Source organism: Trachurus japonicus, chromosome 22 (genome assembly GCF_045865225.1).
Source record: "Trachurus japonicus isolate A0001 chromosome 22, Traja_1.0".
Lineage (NCBI taxonomy): Eukaryota > Metazoa > Chordata > Actinopteri > Carangiformes > Carangidae > Trachurus > Trachurus japonicus.
Genome location: NC_140928.1, coordinates 22348396 through 22364202, shown reverse-complemented (window position 1 = coordinate 22364202; position 15807 = coordinate 22348396). Strand labels below are relative to the sequence as shown.

The following is a 15807-nucleotide window of genomic DNA, read 5'->3' as shown; positions in this document are numbered from 1 at the left end:
GTACAGATGGCTAATGGGGAGAGTGTGTGATCCCAAAACCACTTGGACTGCATCATATCTGACACTGTAGATGTGTGAGCCAATATTGTGGTTGCGAGCACCAGAGATCTGACTAATTTGCATTTTGTGCATTATTCAGATAGCATCAGTGTGATGACAGAAGTTTACACCTGTAGCTTGAATTTACATGTTGTAACTAACGCTACAGAACCTAGATAACAGGTCTTAACTCGACAAAAGCTTTGTGCACTGTGTCCTCTCCTGAACCTCTGGCCGGTCAGTGTTGCGTCCCCTGCACAAAGTCATCCAAATAAGGCTACCATGCCGTAATGGAGATTGCGTTGTGCAGGATTTTCTTTATGGAGTTGTAAAGTCCCTGCTGATTTACAGCCCTGTTAGATCTCCTGTATCTGTAAGCTGCTTCCCAGTGCGTGGAGTCACGTGCCGGTGTGTGTGGAGTACGGCTGCACAATCATGCTTTGTCACCGTTTCTCCACGAGGACAATTTTTAATCCCCAGGCGAAATGGATGTTTGACTTTTCTCTTGTTTCAGCTGACACAGCAGGGTAACGTGACACCTAAAACATCATAATTATTGTTTTTGAACCAGTAACTGGCACAGGCTCCACAGGGCTCTGAACTGCAGTTTGATAAATTTGGGAAGCAAGAGCTGATTCTTTTTTCTTTTTTTTGCATCTGTTATTTATTCTAGTATATTCTAGTATATTCTATTTGGTTATCCATGATTAGAAGAACGTACATCTATTCCCATGTGTTGTTATTTCTGAGTAAACACTGTTTCTCTGTCTGTGTGAATAGAAGATTCCTTTGTTTCATTCCTTATTCAAGGAAATAGAGTCTTTTTAATTTGCCCCACTTTTTTCACAGTGCAGATTGAAAGCCTGAGCCGTACTGTGAAACCAGTAGAGAGGTGTGCACGTTAAGCACAGTGGTGGTTAACCAGTCCACCTTCCTGGTAAGAAATAATTGATGTAATCCCCTTGAGCCATATGTCTAGACATATGGTGGTCAGTGTGGTAGTTCACAGTTCTTTAGCCTCATTGTCATTAGGAGATCTTGGTGTCTAAATATAATACCATCTGAGACTCGAACAGCGAGATTAAAGCCTACAAATCCCAATTAAGTATATTTAGACAGACATCTCAGTTACGTTGTTGGTCTCTCTGTTCCCAGAAGTCACAGTTCCTTCCCTTTATAATCTGCTCTGAGCTACAGTGTCACTAGATGCTACTGCAGGCATGACAAAAGCATCACTCTATAGCTCCTAAAGGCCTAGCAGGAACCACTGGGCACCTACAACAGGAATAGCCTCATTTCCACTTGACTTGTCGGTCAGGCTGTGAGGGTTGTGGGTCTGAAGTCTTTGGGGTGTTTGACCAGTTACTGCAAATGAAATTCCTTCCCCTCCTCTCATTGTGCTGAGCATGTAATTCAGGTACGACTTGCTAGTTTTATGCTTGTTCAAAAACTTGTGTCTTTTTTTTTTTTATTCTAAGTTTCCAACATCCCCAGAGCTACAGCTTGGAGAAAATCCCCATTGTCTCTTGCCAATATTAATGAAACCTTATGAAGCCTCACACGACACACCCTTTCCAGTAAATTCATCTTGTCTATAAAGTCCCTGGATTTGCAAAGGGGGATTATTTTCATTAATGGAAGATTCCTTCACCTCTCATTGCCCTCTCTTTTCCTCCGCTACCTGTGTGTCTGGGCTGCAGCGGCTGCCAAGACAACAACCTGTAGCCTGCAACATGCCTCTGAGGATCAAAACTTTGGTATAGCAGAGCAGGGATGCAGAGAAGAGGCTTGCAAAACAGCTGAGGTGTACACTTCCAAAATCAAAAGGACACATTGCGCAAATCTGTGGTCCTGATTGTCAAACACCGACTGGTTGTACAAGAGAAACCCCGGGGCCATACGTGACTAAAGCAAAGATTCAAATAGTCAAAGCAAACAACAGGTTTATTCTTCATTGTATGCTGTATCCTCTTACTTAAATTCATTTAAGCAGGACCTGGTAGGGGTTGCTGCAGGTCATGGTGTTTGGTCTAGTGACAGTTTGTCTAATAGCTGACTAGATTCACATGGACTCACTATCACAGTGGTTCCCAACCTTTTTTTGTATGCTGCATCTTATTTGACCTCGATTTATATACAAGAAAGTGAAAGTATAGAATACAGTTGTTTAAAGCAGATATCAGTGGAATGTTTTTTGTTAATATAAGTCCTAAATAGTCCTATTTTCCGTCAGCAATCACTTACATGAAGTATTTCAGCCTAAACACGAGTCTCTCCGTCACTCTGCTCTGCTGTAACCCGAGGAGAAAATTTTCCTTGTGGGATACAAGTGTTATCCAATGAGGGGAGAGAACGGCATGAAGGGCTGTGTGTGCAGCCAAGGGATGCGCGTGAATGTGGTGACGTAGCACGAGGACCAATTGATGCCTGACAAGGGCGGGGGCTGCTAACTCATGGTGCGTTCAAGGAAACTCGTACTTTGTGTTTTTCCTTCCTGTGAAGTCATACCAGTTCGATCTGGTACGAGTTCACGGGTCGGAAGTTACGAGTGGCCGTTATAGGGAACTTTCACAGACAACAGGACGGTAAAAACACGAGCTACGGGTTACCTGGAACGCTACCAAGTCGTAGTTGTGACTTGAAGCTGTAACTTACGGTTTCAAAAGCCTGCCTTGAACACAGCATTAGCCGAAACGGCCGTGCCGATGATATCTGCTTTAAGATTGTGTGTGGTGTTTTTAATCATACTTTTAAAAAGAATAATAATTCTAATAATAATAGTTTAAAAAATATATTTATCAGTATTTTTTTGTATCAATTACTAGACATTTCAGGCGACCCCATTAGAATTCCAAGTGACCCCATGTGGGGTCCTGACCCCAAGGTTAGCACTATCAGGTCGTGTGTCATAATCATCACAGTTGTTTGATCGATAGCGGGAAGCTCCCGAAATATTCAGCTTACTAACAATCTTGACAAAAATAAATCAGAACATTAACATCACATGTAAGAGACTGGGATCAGTTTCCAGTCAGTTTGTCAACTCTGCTAAGAAAACGTATTAATCGCATATTATTTTTATGTCAATAAATAAGATGCACATAACGCTGGTGGTGTTTTTGCTGTTTATGGATTTACCACAGATCTGATCCAGGGATTCAGTCCTGTGAGCTCAGCTCACCTTGTTTCGTCTGTATCAACTGATTGATCACCAAAACAATTTAGATAATCAGCTCAGCAGAATGATTAATCAGCTATTCTTTGCTGCTCTTCTATAAATATCTAGTTGTAAATATGCGCATGTTCATCGATGTGAACATATGGCATCCTTATTTGTGTGTGTTATCTGAACAGAGTCCAGCTCCTCCTGCTCAGTGTAGCTGCTGTGCACAAGGCTGCTTAGGGATCAGTTTCATAACCCTGATTCTTGTTGAGAGTACATTCTGGACTCAGCTGGTCATCAGCTGTAATCCCTGACTGGCATGACCACTCATTCCCCCCTCTCTCCCTCTCTTTCTCTCTATCTCTCCCTCTCCTCACTTTCCTTCTTTGAGTGGATTTAGCCAACACTGAAAGACACGTGTCACAATGTTAGGATGTCGTTACTATGACTATAAGACTCTTATCTTCAGTAAATCCTTTTTTCCTTCACCCGACTGGAACTAGTTTTGTTTTGAACGGCCATCAAATTGAATACTGATAGCCGCGCAGTCACAAACCTCGTCGGTATCTCTGAAACTGCTCCAACGGAGATATTCAAGAATATCATGCGCCTGATAGAAAAGACGAAACCAGAGACGCATCCTGGTGCCCAAGGACAAAGACAAAAGAGGTCACAAGCTGCTGGGCATAAAGGAACCTCACTGACTGTTCATCTTACTTACTTCCTATCGATTGCTCCTTTAGTGAACCGGCCTGTAGTTTATGTCTCGGGTCATTTTTGTCTAATGGCGTTATTTGTGCATGTCACGCAGAGGGACTTTGACCTGGCTTACGGATGATATGTAAAACATTTCCTGCGTTTCCTGCAGTTAAGAGGGGGGAACAATGGTAGTGGATCAGTCTGCGCCAGGCAGGGACAGACGGTGACAATCACCCCATGTGTACTAACACGCACTAACACACTTTTTTCCCCCGCCCTTTGACTAAACACTCAGTCTTTCTATTCTTAACAATTCTCCATCTCATCCTTTTTTCCCCACAATAGAAGCGTCTGTTGTGTCTGTGGTGCACGGCCTGAACAGAATATATAATCTTACGTATACAGTACACAACAGGGGACCATGCACAGTTAATAGTTTTCAATAGAAATGTAGGGTTGAACTTTTTTGAGGCGTAGTGAGAGTTTGTCCAGTGCTTTTTCTTTGCAAGCCTAGTGCAGTGTCTCTGTGTGTGTGTGTGTGTGTGTGTGTGTGTGTGTGTGTGTGTACCCCTCCAGGCATCTTCTCTCATCTGAGTCAGCCGTTTCTAAATTAGCCCAAAGTGTCCGGATTGGAATCTAATAATGCTGGAATAGCTTGTTTTTCTTTTTTTTTTCTTCTTGCGCTTGTCTTGTCGTGGTGAGATAAGAGGAGGTCATCACATCACAGGCGAAGGTCACCCGAGGCCTGTGAATAGCTGAAGTTACATGAGCAAAATGTAGCTTTCCTCATTGGTTGCAGTTTGTTCTATATCATAGTAACAAGACACTATTGATCTTTCAGAAACTCACCTTGTCCTCAAAGGTTGTTTGTGGTTTGGCTTATTTGTTTTTAGTGTTACTCTATATTCTCTAATTGTCAGAAACAAAACCCAGTGTTGAGTTGATAGCACAAAGGATTGTCTGTGTAACCCAAAGCTTGGTAGCTTATTCCTCTGTGTTGTAGATCTCCACTGCTGCATGAAGCTGTTCAATTATTTCAACACATCTATGTACAGGGTGACACATTCTTTCAATGTGATGAAAATGGACAATGGTTTATTTTGAAGAGATCCTGAACGCACCGTCCTGCTGCTGGACAGTCCCACCAGAAATGTGTATCAATTTAAAGGGATAGTTCAATATTTGGGCAAATTGGCCCATTGCCATAATCCCAATAGTTTTAGAAGTAGGTTTGTTACCTTTAATAAGTGTCGGTGCAAGCTATTTTTAGAACGGCGGAGCAGAGCCGTGAGCTGCTCAGAGCTAGGCTACGGAGAGGCTAATGGGAATTTTTGGTTTCCCTCATCAAACTCATCAAATACACAATCCAACAACTCCAAAACGCTTTGGTGGACAAGTTGTGACCTGCACATTCACCACGCTATGAGATAATAACGGAACGTTACGAGCTGGAGTTGTTTTCGAGGCAAATGCAGAGACTGCCTTCCGAAAAACTGCCCCCAACAGGAGTGGGCTTTAGCGTTTTTGCATGAATTTACCTCGAATACAACTCTTGTCTCGTAACATTCCATTATTATCTCAGAGCGTGGTGAATATAGCTCTGAGCAGCTCGCGGCTCTGCTCCGCCGTTCTAAAAATAGCTTGCACCGACAAATAAAGGTAACGAACCTACTGCTACGACTATAGGGATTATGGCAATGGGCCAATTAGCCAATTAGCCAAAATGTTGAACCATCCCTTTAACAAATACACTCCTTGCATGTTTGCAAAATGACATAAATTGCATTGGGGACCAAGACTCACAGATAGGGTGGAGAAATTGGAAAACATTATAAGACAGGATCCCACAGTTGGTTCTGGTCTTTTTTTTATTGGATCTAGTAACAATAACAGACATAAAGAATGTAGCCAACCTATTTCCTCCGACACTCATTTGTTTGGACTGGGAAATGACTAAGACTTGCAGATGGTCACACGGAGCGTCTCTGGCTGTAGAGCTGATAGTGTAACCTCTGTCCACAGTTAAACACTGATCCTCTGAAAGCACCACATGACAGTCAGCCACACAACACAGCCTTTCCCAACGTCCCAAGGTGACGCACTCCTCCACCCAAAAACAAGAAGTCAGACCCTGTTATTTCCCAGCCAGGCATCAGCGCTTGTTTCACCATGAGGTCAGAAATGTGTTTTAGAACAACAGCCGGCCCAGCGGAGAACCAAGATTATATTCATTTCCATTTCTTTTGTTTTGTCAGGAGATGGTATGCAGGTGGGCAGGACTGTGTCCACAGCCCGACCACAAAACAATGAGTCATTCACAGTTAGACATCCAGAGGGCTCAGATGAATGCACCGGGACTCCCTCCTCTGGCTCGCTGACTGAAGCCGATGCGACACCACGCGGACAGCTCTCAGCGCTCACACGCTCCATTCACATTAACACAAAGGGGAAAGTGTTGATGCAGCAGGCTGGACTCGTGGAGCCTGCTGGAGCTGTGGAGTGGCAGCGGGGCTTTTGACTGTTGACCCGAAAGTCTTGATTTGTGTTTGTGTGTTAAACCAAGCACGGCCACTTTGCTGCCCGACCCCCTCCTCCCCCTCAGCTTCCTGAGAAACTCAAAATAATCATTTATGACAGTTTGTCTTGAATATCTCACTGCACTGGTTTACTCATGTCCTCAACTTGGCTGACATAATCCAGTGCGACTCGTAAACTCATGTCAACAGAAAGGATGTAAAAAGATTTTCTCGGCTAAATGCGTCAACTTCCGCAGTTTCATGAGACGCTGAAGTCACAGCTGACTGACTCGGTCACACCAGAGTTTGGTCGCCCACTCAACTTTTGTCACCTTTTTAAAGTTGTTTTTCATTTGAGAGATGTGTCACCGGCCGAGCATTTTCATTTTTAATCCATCTCTTGTCTGTCCTAAAGCGCTGGACGGTCCTATCTTGTTTTTAGAGAAGCATTTTCATCCATTTTCAAGCAGAGGAACACGATTAATGTCGGCTGGAGGCAAGCTCTAGATCACAGTGATAAAACAACCGTGTTGTCAGGACGGCACTATGGTGATTTGCTTTTTTTTTTAAATCCCTGTATCACTGCATGCATATCACCACCTCCACTACATTATTTAGCCGGCACTCACAGCACAGCACCGTGCTCCTCCTGTTTTCATGGTGATTAAACTGTTGCATTTAATTGCCCATTACATTTGTAGTGTTTTGGGTTTGTGTGTGTGAATTTTATGGTGACAAATTTGACTCGTCGCCATCATTTGCATATTTTTCTTTGATACTCGCCTCTATTTCATGATTACCTCAACTTCCATTTTTCTGTTTTTATCAGCTTGTATTTCATTTATGAATCCCTGGCTGCCTCTCTGTCTGTATCTTGTTGCTGTCCCTTCCTCTCTTATCTGTCTGTTGTCTGTCAACAATTAATCGATTAATTGCACAATAAGCGATTATAAAATGAATCGTCAACTATTTTGATAATTGAATAATTGGTGTGAGTAATTTTTTAAGAAGGAAGGTCCAAATTCTCTGATTCCAGCTTCTTAAATGCGAATATTTCTGGTTTCTTTGTTCCTTTTATGACAATAAACTGAGTATCTCTTTGGTTTGTGGACAAAACAAGAGATTTGAGGACGTCATCTTGTGGTTTGGAAAACTCCGATTGACATTTTTTTTAATTTTATTTGAACAACTAATTGATTAGGCTAATCGTTTAAATAATAATCCACAGATATATTAATAGATAATGAAAATAATTGTTATTGCAGCCCTGTCACTGTCGCTGGCTGTTGACAAGGACAGCGATAGTGATCTTCTCTGACCCTTTCTTGTCCAAATTCCGTGCTTCATTTCCTGTGTGCTGGCTTTGACCAAATACCCAGCACCACCACCTCATCCACCAGCTTTCTAATGCTCTCTTGCTGCACAGGCTCAGCCCTCAAATCCCTTTGATTTTAATTCCCTGAGACCTCTGTGCTGTCTTGCCTCTCCAGATCTCTTGTTGCATCAAAAGGGCCTAACTGCCTCTGTGCTTTTAGCTTCATTAAAACTCCATGTAAAGACCCGGCTTATGCACGGACTTAAATGGTCAGATCTTAAACTTATAGGTGAAGACATCTCCACTACTCCACAACATTCACGTTAACACCAGGCTGCACTGTGGGCGGACGACTGCAGCGTAGCCCGACACTCAGAGCTCAGTGACAACAGAGACGGTCTGAGTCTGTGCAGGTTCACTGAACCCCACAGCTCCAATAACCTGCTTCAATTCTGCAAATACTGGACATAGCCTGTAGTAACTCTACAGCAACTACTGTCCCTCTCCATATTAGAGAAAAGTCAAACAGAGTAGATGGAAAGGTGGCCTGATAGCACCAGTCTTATCCTTATTCTCCTTTTAATTAATGTGTAGACTTCTTTGAAATGCTTTCAAAAATGCTTGAAATACCACAGAGTTGAGGAAGTTGAAATGTGTAACACATTGTGACAGTCTCGTGCTGTGCACAATGCCGTCAGACAGATTCTTGGTGCAGAGAGCTCATTGCTTTAACGACCTGTTATCACATCCACTTACGGAAACAATTGAGGAGTCTGATGTTCTGTACCATAAACCTTTGTCTGTTCTTTACAGTCTTCTCAGTTGACAGTGATGTACAGCTTTTAAATGTCTGTATAGACTTATACTGCAGGTCTGATGAGGTGAACTGCAGAGTGGGGAAGTATAGCTGCATGTATATCCTTTTGCCCCTCTGCTCTTCCAGCTGTCTGAGTCTTTACTGGTGTGGTGTTGAGACTTGTACGACGCAGGAGAAGACAGAGCGGATGGGAGAACGTTTCCATCTGACTGGCAGAGTGGACTTTACACTGACACACTGTGATTTCAGCCTGATCACGCTTCACTGAGTGGCAGGGGAAAGGATTTTTTTTTTTCTGTCAAGGTTATGAGTATGGCTCAGGCCTACTGCTACATGAGCTGTTGTCACTTCACAAATTACACATCGAATGTGTTGGTTGAATTAATCAGAATGGCTTAATTAAGAAGAACTTGAGACTTTCAGCTTTCTCTCTTTTGAAGAGTGAGGGGGTTCGAGTGCAGCATTAAAGCAAAAGTAAGCGGAATGTTTGTGTTAATATCAGTCTTAAATAGTTATATCTTCCGACAGAAATCACTTATATAGATGTTTGGTCTGAAACACAGGTCTGTCAGTCACTCTGCTCTGCTGTAAACCGAGGAGAAAACTTTCCTTGTATCCTACCAGCCTTATCCAATGAGGAGAGAGAACGGCATAAAGGGGCGGTCCTCTCTGTGTGTGCAGCCATGGGATGCGCGTGAATGTGGTGATGTAGGGACGAGGGCGGGGACTGCTAACTCCATCAGCTGACAAGAAGTTAGCCAAAACCACCGGATCGCTTACTTCTGCTTTAACTCTCTCTATAATAAAAACAATAATAATAAAAAAAATAGGAACCTTAATCGTGGAAATGCGTTGCAGGACTGCCCATTCTAAGAACCATGTCTGGTTGACAAACTGTCCAGTCTTTCATCAGACCAGAGTCTTTTTTCAGCGTCATGCTGGTGATTATTTAATCTTTTTTTTTGCAAACTGTCATTGAGGAGAGGCCATTAAGCCCAGCTCAGTCGAGTGCTGCAGTGACGGTTGTTCTTCTTGACGTTTCTCTCATGTGCACCCAGCGGCTCTGGAGCTCAGCCAGAATGACCATAAGGTTCTTGATCCCTTCTCTCACGAAGACCCTTCTCTCCCCCCCTGATTACTCAGTTGGACCGGATGGTGACCGCTTCTAGAGTTATGGAGGCCACGGCTCTTTGGGGCTCGTTCAGTGTAGCAGGAAGTTGTTGTAACTTCCCTCAAATCTGTGTCTTGACATAATCCTGTCTATGAGCAGTCTGCCTGCAGTCTCTTTCATTTTTTCCCCCCACTGATATGCGCTGTCAGCTGTGAGATTGAATTTTGCACAGGTGGACTGAAGCTGAGGTGTAGAAACATCTCGGAGATAACCCAGAGGAATGGGAGGGACCTAGAGCATGTGTCATAGCAAAATGTCTCAGTTTTTATGTCAGTGTGATATATCAGTTTTTTCTTCCCTTTTTTTTATTAAGTTGTAAAAACTTGTAAAACTATTTTTGATTTGTCACCGAGTGTAGAGTTGTGAATGCTAGAAGGGTAAATTCTGTGGATATCGTTTAAATCATCAAGTGTCTTGGTGAACATTGGGAAGTATTTTATTGATGGTGTTTCTCATCATCAACGTCATGTAAAAGAGTGAAATATAACTTCCCATTATCATGATAGACTGTGTTTAAGTGCCTTGGCCCTTACTTACCATCTACAGCAGTGGAGCAGTATGTTTTCTTGCCTTGATCTCAGAATGAATAAATGATGACCTCCTCGAGGCGCCATGTTTATTGTTTACATCTTGCAAATCTGGCATACGGTATACGGTCTGAGCCATCTAGTTTGCCCTCTGGCCATATCTGCCAGTAACATCTGTTAGTGTGTGAACCGTTAAGGTGTGTGTAAAGTTTTCCAGAGGTTCAGGCTGCAGGCACCTGACCCTGTAAAGACTCGTAGAGCAGGAGCCAGAACAAGACCAAATAATAAACCACACTGATTAAATATCCCACACCATTCCTCGAAGATGATTGGCTACTCAGACCCCTCACACTTGCCCTGTTCACCGCTGCTGGCAGCAGCTGTAGCCCTCTACCTGTCCCCACAAATCCTATCCCATTCCACTCAGCAACAATCAGCGGCCGGCTGCCCGGTCTCTGTGGCTTATTTACAGGCAGCGTCACCCAGCCGCAGCAGCGCTCGCTGACCGGCCGGAGCTCCAGCGGAGCCGAGGAGCCTTTGAAGTTGGCTCTAATCAGCACCGCAGCTGCAGAGCTGCTGCTGCTGCTGCTGTGGAGGGAGGGGGCGGCTGGGGCTGGTTCTGGTGGTGGGGAGGGGGGTTGGTTGTGTGAATGCAAATGTAACCAATATGAAAATGGATTATTATTCCATACAAAGCAGCAGCATCCAGGGTATATGCACCAGTCTAAAAATAGCTGTGGTTCATGAGTTGCTCATTTGATCTGCCACTGGGTCAGTTTTAAAGAGGAGCTGTGCAGGAACTGTACCTTAACTGTGCTACATGTTTCCTTTAATTAAACAGCTTCAGTTTAATGGTGATGGTTAAATAAATGACTTGGAGAATGGAGGCTCTCTGTCGTGACCTATAGCATTAATTGGCCGAAAACCGTCGCTCCCAGCTCTCGTCTCTGTGGCACCGCGACACAAACGTGCCCTGTAACCTGTAATATCTTGTTTATGACAGATAAGATTAAGATTATATTTATGTGATTATGGATTTATTTGGGTTATCAATTAATATATGATGTCATTGTTTGTATTTATGAATGGTTGTCGAAATTTTTCCACTGTCTTTTTACACACAGTGAGGCAACTTTAAAAGAATAGTTCACCCAAAATTCAAATTGCACTCATTATCTACTCACCTTTATGTCGACTAAGGGCTGGGAGAAGTTTCAGAGTCCTCCGTGGCTTCTCTGAGTTACAGGGGGTCTCGGCGTAGCAGTGCATGTCAATATAACGGTTGCATATGGATACCAAATGTCTTCGTAACAAAAAGACACACGCGAGATTTGCGCCTGCGTCAGTGCGATTACTGATGCCGGCGCATTTGGACGGACCAGGAAGAGGAGCTTCCGCTACAAAACAAGCTTGAAAAATAGACTTATTTAATTTTTTTCGGGACAATTTCGCATTTCGGGGCTTCAATACAAGACGGACAATACATACGAGCAGCATGGAGGTATTTGGATGTTTTTTGGTGTGTCTTTTTGTTACGAAGACAGTTGGTATCCATTTGCAACCGTTATATTGACATGCACTGCTATGCCGAGACCCCCTGTAACTCAGAGAAGCCACGGATAACTCTGAAACTTCTCCCAGCCCTTAGTCCACATGAGGGTGAGTAGATAATGAGTGCAATTTGAATTTTGAGTGAACTATTCCTTTAAGTTGAAGGGTGTGCCCTTCACCTTCAGGCTTGCCCCCTTTCATCCAATTGGACCCCACATTAACACACCTGTGACCCTGAAGAAGACTGACAGGTCGGAAACGTTTGTGTGCAATAAAAATAACTGTGTTACTATCAGTGTGCGGGCATACCCTATCTTTTTTTCTATGACAGATAAGACCACACAAATATACACATTGTAACATTGTATATGATATATAACGTTATCCACTGCTCCATGGATTGCCTCCTTGTCGGCTTCGTTGAAAACAAATGCACATGGCCAGAAGGGGGGAGGGGGAGCAAAACGGTGGAAAGCAACCAGACTTGCATAGCTCCCCTTTATAGAAGACTGTTGTTTCATTGCAAACTAAAACTGCTACAGTGAGGTTGTTTTTATTTTTGCTCATTATTTATTTATTTTTAGTAGGCTAGCCTAAAGACATCCCATCATCTATATTGTGTAGTGTACTTTTATAGTAGCCTCCTCCATTGTCTCTTGGGACGGGCTATTCCTAGGGCTCTGCGGTCATGCTGAACAGGCTGGTAATCCCTGGAGAACCGCCTTGTGCAAGCATTAGTATGGGCAGTTCAAGTGGTGAAGCCTCTGCCTCTGCTATCACTGCTGGACCAGCACAACCTCGCCGCCGCTGCTGCTGCACTTGTGTGTATTATGTGAATGACATCACTCCTAAGCCTTGAATCACTCAGAGCATTTTCAAAGCACATCTGACAGATTGTTGAAATTCAGCGCTGCAGCAGATCAGTCAGCAGCGTTTCCTTTGGTAAACACAGGAAACCTCTGGACCAAAGGGTCACAGCTGCTTATACAAACACAAGCAGACACCAAAAGGTGTGAAATGTCATGGCTTCTGAGGTTAAGCTTGCGTTATCTTCATCATCAGGTGTAACTTTGCAAATGCCTTAAGTGGCTACTACCCCATAATGGACATTTACAGTCCACTTGGACCACTCAGTAACTTGATTGAGGTCATTGGTGGCTGCTAGTGATTCTTTGCCTCTGATTGTATTACAGTAAGGGTGCTACTTACCCTTACTTACCCACTAATGTAACAGCAGAGGGGGACCACCTGATCTGTGCACCACACTTAAGAGCACAAAGCCCTTGACCTTAGAGTGGGTGTGCACTGTTAAGACTCACCCATTACTTCAGTATAGGTTTGCTTGGAGCTGCATTTAGACCATTAAAAACCTCTCCATAACCACTCACAGTCGGACTGGTTCAGCTGCAGAGGAGGGAACGTTATAGTTTAACCCCCACTGCTTTCTTCAAATGGTTTACATTTCCTCAGTGATGTGGTGTCTGCAGCAAAGTGATGGTGTTCAGAGTATAAGTGCATTCACAAAGCTTTAAAAAATACTTGAGTTAGTTCTTGAATTAATACTTTAAATGATTGTACCATGCCATAATTCCATCATTTGCTCATCAGCCATTATAACTTGGTGATTTATCATAAAAGCTTAAAACTAGAAAATGGATTTGCTCAGTGAAGACCGAAACAGCTGACACATGGAGGCAAACTATAGTTTTTATGGTGCCGAGAGTGAGCCTGTTCAAAACTACACAACAGTCATGTGCTGCTAAAGAAGATTAAAGCACTGGAGCTGTAATGGGGAAAATGAATCAAAGACTTATTTGAGCGTAATCAGATAAGTCAATTTTCATTTGAATTAATCAGCCGATTGTTTTCTCAATTAATCTTCTCTTATTTTCTGGATTGATTAAATGGAAGAGCACATCAGAATGTATTGGAGCTCAAGTTAACTCATTTAAATTTATTTTCTTTGACTTGTTGTCCAGAATATAATGATGTTCTTTGTAGTATCACACAGACATGCGTAAGAAAAGGAGCAACCAGTGAAATTCTGGCTTTTTGGCTACTAAAAAAATGAAACATGTTTAAGCGATTATCAAAAATTAAAGTAGAAGTAAGCGATCCGAGCTGACTTCTTGTCAGCAGATGGAGTTAGCAGTCCCCGCCCTCGTCCCTACGTCACCACATTCAGGCGCATCCCTTGGCTGCACACACAGAGAGGACCGCCCCTTTATGCCGTTCTCTCTCCTCATTGGATAAAGGTTGTAGGATACAAGGAAAGTTTTCTCCTCGGCTTACAGCAGAGCAGAGTGACTGACAGACCCGTGTTTCAGACCAAACACTCTATAGAAGTGATTGCTGTCGGAAGATATAACTATTTAAGACTTATATTAACACAAACATTCCGCTTACTTCTGCTTTAAGGCTAATTAGTATTTTGCTCATTGTCGATCATTAAATGTGACAATTATTTCAGTAAGTGTATAATGGTGTAAAAGCATAGCTGCACATGTCCTTCTAGAAAAACATGCTAACAGTGACAACAGGACTGTTCACCCTGAAGACCACCCAGGAGGGAGGGAGGGGGATGTTGTTGAAGAGACAAATGGCCTCTATTCACTATCACCACAGTGGCAACTAGTCCATAAAGTTTTTATGAGCTTCAAAGAGAGAGAAGTTAGCATGTTTATTGGCTCCAGCAAATGGCCTGAATACTAAAGATGCAGTTTGTTGTCCACATGTGTGAACTAACTTCCACCGTGAGATATAGTTCCCTCAGTCTGTGCAACTGGCCCCTTTTCATCAGCTCCAGTGTGGTCAGTCTGACAGCTGTTGAATGTTGGACATCTAGTTTGGGCTGTCGGCTGGAGTTGAACATTGGGTCTCTTGGCGATGTGGTGTCATGTGGAAAGAACGTCTGTTTGCACGTCAAGTGATTCTTTTCTTTTCGCTGCTCCCTCTCTGTGTTGTCAGTCCTGTGACCAGCCACACCCAGATCTCTTCATACTGACGTAACGTGAAGAAAAAGACGTTGGCTTGAGCGTTTCCTCTGACGAAATGAACCAAAACCAGCGTCACTGTCTTGTAAGCTGCAGGAGGTGATCTGTAATAATGACTTTGAATTGAATGAATTCTGGCAAACCGTCATGAGGGGCCGGTTTTATCTCTTCAACCTGTTTTAGACGCACAGAGTCATTCCGTATATCACCAGTGGACACCTCTTATTTAACTTTCATTTTGTTTTTATGGCTTTTCTGTTTGAGCAGCCTGTGTTCTGCATGAAGTGACAGGTGAGAGGAACTTACAGGGTTTACAGTGGAGTGTAGACAGAGCCATCTTCATTTTCTGATATGTGATAAGATAAACTTTATTCTCTCCCAATGCATTGAAATTGTAGTGTAACAGCAGCAGAAGTACAAAACAGATGCACTGATGATGATAATAATAAAATAAAAAAAATCAAGCATGGAATACTACAGTAAGAACTACTAAACTCTATTTATAATGTTCTTTGTTTTCAAAACAGAAATGGCATCTGGAAATAACATGTTCCTTTCTCAGCACCAGTTTATTATCACCTATATTTCTTAGTATAAATGCCATTTTCTGTTGTTTTATATTTTCATACATAATAGAGAGTTTACATTTGTCTGTGTTTGTACAAAACAAGCAGAGATGAATCATTTTTGTGTATCCTGGATGAGAAATATGGTGGCAATTTGCAATTTAAGTAAAAAATCTTTTTCATTTTCATGGTTGAAAGAGTCTCTGAATCCTCAAAAACTTTTTCAACCCTCTGGGTATTTCAGTGATTCCTGGGTACTAAATATTTTAGGAAAACTGCTACTTTACACTCTCCTTACCATGCCACATTTAGCAGAATTACAGCTTGAACAGCCAAAAAAAAACAGATGTGCCAACTTTCTGTTTAGGTTTGAAACAAAACCCAGAAGCTTGTTTTCTGCTTTTTCATCACAATTTGCAGTAGGTTTACAGTTACTGTGGAAATAGTCAT

The 15807-nt window shown here is 42.7% G+C and overlaps 1 protein-coding gene across 2 annotated transcripts in view; it reads left to right on the top strand.

Annotated features, from left to right (window-relative positions):
* Nucleotides 1-15807, top strand: part of ldlrap1b (low density lipoprotein receptor adaptor protein 1b) — a 40475-nt gene that overhangs the window by 4504 nt on the left and 20164 nt on the right. The gene's annotated exons all lie outside the window — the stretch shown is intronic.